This window comes from Gavialis gangeticus, unplaced genomic scaffold (assembly GCF_001723915.1).
Source record: "Gavialis gangeticus isolate Ggan-Ray unplaced genomic scaffold, GavGan_comp1, whole genome shotgun sequence".
In the NCBI taxonomy this organism is placed as follows: domain Eukaryota; kingdom Metazoa; phylum Chordata; order Crocodylia; family Gavialidae; genus Gavialis; species Gavialis gangeticus.
This window is the reverse complement of record NW_017729034.1, coordinates 33,871,778-33,874,662: the sequence shown is the minus strand read 5'-3', so window position 1 is coordinate 33,874,662 and position 2,885 is coordinate 33,871,778. Positions and strand designations below refer to the sequence as shown.

Genomic DNA, 2,885 nt, shown 5'->3' with positions numbered 1-2,885 from the left:
GGCTCGACCCTTTCCCTGCTGTGCTCCCCAAGGCACATGTGCAGCCACTGCCAATGCTGCAGCAAGGAAGTCTGGTGCCCCGGGCAAGCTCACTGCAGCAGCCCCGCACACAGATCGGGGGGGGGGGGCACATGCCCCCCCATGCTTGCCAGGGTGTGCACAAAGCAGCAGGAGCCACCACCATCCCTGTGCTCCCCCAAACAAGCTGCTTGCAGTTTCAACTTGTGCTGCACTCTAGCTGGGCAGCACCTGTGGGTGCCCCTTCACTTTGGCACCTGGGGTGGTCACCCCACTCACCCCTCCCTTGCTACAGTACTGACCACTGCTGACAACCAGCCAAGGCTGGGGCTCTGGACCCCAGTGCAGCCTCTTGCATTCTCACAGCTGCCTACTGCAAGCAGCCAGGGCTCCATGGCAGGAGGCAGGGGCTTGCTCAGAGCCCGGACTGCTTGCAGCAGGCAGCCGTATGGCTGCAAGTTGCTGTACCAAGGTTGGGAGCCCTGGCTTGTTGCTGGCAGTGGCTGCTTGCATGCTTTGGGGAGCACAACCAGGAAAGATCGGGCCCCTCATGGCCCCGCCACCATCCGTCCCTAGTATGTAAACGTCTTAGAAGTCCAGTTTGTGGGGGGTTTTGGCATTCAGCCCAAAAACACTACTGACCCCTGTTCTAACCCCTCCCCCTCTACTGCACCTCTAAACCCCAGTCAAGCAACTTTCTATGCGGCTCATGTTGGGAGTGCAGCTAAAGCCTGGGTAAGAGCCAGGATTAACCACACAGTGAAGACATACTGAGAAATACTTCCCCTAGCCTTAGGAAATCAAACAGCTGAAAGCAGCAGAGGTGTTTTGTTTGGTTTATCTTTCAGTTTTAAACACTTCAGTTCAGAGCATGTAGAGGATGTCTCACTTCAAAAGTATTTTCCTTCAGAAAGTTAAATTTAAAATGGCAGAATCAGGGTCTCATCTGCTGCACAGAACATAAGGCTGGATAGTTGTGTCTGTGCAAAATAGCTCTCCTTTCAGTCCACCTGCAGCATGAAAATACCCTCACAGGTTTTCAATGCTACTTATGGTCAAGCTGTAAGAACTTGCTTGCAATTACCCTGAAGAAAAGTGCTTCAGGCCAACAACTGCAGAGAAGACAGCAAAAGGGAAAAATAAAATCCTCTTGAACAGATGTGTGTTTGGGTGAAAAAAGGTATTCTTTACAGAAGTAACAACGCTGTGCAGGGGGAGTCTCATGTCTACACTTACCCCATGCATAATAAAAACTGTGTAAATATTTATGAAAATACCTTAGCCTAAGTCAGGTCTGTAGCATATTTAATATTTTCAATAAATGCTTGTATGTCAGTGCCAAATGCAACATTTTGAAAAATGAACCTTCAGTAAAGCTGTCAGAAGTGCGGGGGTGTTAAGCCCAGGTACCTGCCAACAGAAACCTCTGGGAGGATGCCCCTGGAAGAAGTGCAACAATGCTGGGGTCTCTATAAGGATTAACAGAGGCACTTGTAAAAAATTTAACATCCACTTTGGTATTTACAGGCTTCCTAGTCACTAATCTGTGGGGCAACCAGCAGCTATTTTTTGAGTCCTTTAAGTCTCTGCTCAAAGCATTTTCACTTTTATAAAACAGATGGGCAGCTTCCTTTCAATCTGGCTTTAAAATGATCTGGGGTTTTGGGAACTCACGTGGAAGAGGAGCTGGGGCACAGACAAGTCACACTCTCAACTCTCCCTGCTACATCTGTGCACGCCTGCTGCAGCTGTGCCAAGTCTTGCGATAGCTGTCACATAAAGAGGCAGGTAGCTGTGTTAGCCTGAAGACAAGAAGAAAGGTGTAAGCTTTCATAAACAGACACCGGTCTGCTCTGTCAAGCGCTATGAAGAGACAGTGGGGGTCAACAGGGCATGCCACAGATTAGCTCTGCACCTTTCCTGCGTGCCACTCCCGACCCTTTCTTCTAACTGATGTGCTGCGCTGCTTCTGGCTCCTAGGCCTGTGCTCTGTGCAGGATCTGCTGCTCTGCTTTCTGCTCCCTACCCTGTGCTCCCTGCCTCTTCTGTTACTCTGCTTCTGGCTCCCAGACCTGCACTTCTTGCCTGATCTGCTGCTTGCTTTTTTCTTCCAGCCCTGCATTTCCTGCCGAAATCTGCTGCTCTGCTTTGTGCTCCTAGCCCCTGCATCCCTCACCTGATCTTCTGCTCTACTTGTGGCTTCCCTGCCCTGTACTTCTTCCTTCTGCTCCCAGCCCTGCTTTCTGCTCCAGCCCTAGGCCTCCCTGTCTGGCCTGCTGCCCTGCCCCTTCCCTCCCTGCGTCCCTCCCTGTCTGGCCTGCTGCTCTGCTTTCTGCTCCCTGCCCTGCATCTCCTTCCTGTGCCACGGGGCTACACCCACAGGCTGCCCCTGCCACTCCGGCCAGCCCTAGGGCTCAGGTCATCCCGGGACAGGGCTGGACACCCTCCCCTCCGCGCACACCCTCCCGCCACCTGGGGGGGGCTCCGGGCGGCGCCCGAACGTTGTGGGGAGCAGCTCTGTGACGTAAGGCGGGGGGGGCAGCAGCTCTGTGACGTAAAGCGGAGGGAGTTGCCTCAGCGATGTGACGCGGGTCAGGGGGTCGTACCGCCTACCCGCTCTACCTGCAGCCCCCCCGGCGGGCGCGGCGCGGGGCGGAGGCTGCGCGGAGGCGCGGGCTGACAGGCGGGCACAGGTGCCGCCGCCTCTGAGTCACGGCAGGGGCGTCTCCGCAGCCCCGGCAGCTGCCGCGTCCCCTCCCCTCCCCTCCCCTGTGCCGGATCCATGCTGCAGCCAGCTCGCAGCCGGCTCGGAGCCGCCCCGCGCCCGCCGCCCCCCGTAAGTGCTGCGCCTCCCCCGCGGCCCCCTG

General features: G+C 55.6%; 1 protein-coding gene and 1 long non-coding RNA gene across 3 annotated transcripts in view; one reads left to right on the top strand and one right to left on the bottom strand.

Moving 5' to 3' along the window:
• Positions 1-2,282, bottom strand: part of LOC109304879 — a 9,127-nt gene extending 6,845 nt beyond the window's left edge. Inside the window, exon 1 of the long non-coding RNA XR_002099501.1 lies at positions 1,693-2,282. This is a non-coding gene — a long non-coding RNA (uncharacterized LOC109304879). The remainder of the gene's footprint in view (positions 1-1,692) is intronic.
• A 282-nt stretch (positions 2,283-2,564) lies between these two features.
• Positions 2,565-2,885, top strand: part of CDC42EP3 (CDC42 effector protein 3) — a 49,892-nt gene continuing 49,571 nt past the window's right edge. The window contains exon 1 of one of the 2 annotated variants that reach the window (XR_002099441.1): positions 2,565-2,854. The gene's annotated coding sequence lies outside the window, so the exon portion shown is untranslated. The remainder of the gene's footprint in view (positions 2,855-2,885) is intronic. The other variant, XM_019527378.1, reaches the window with a different exon arrangement.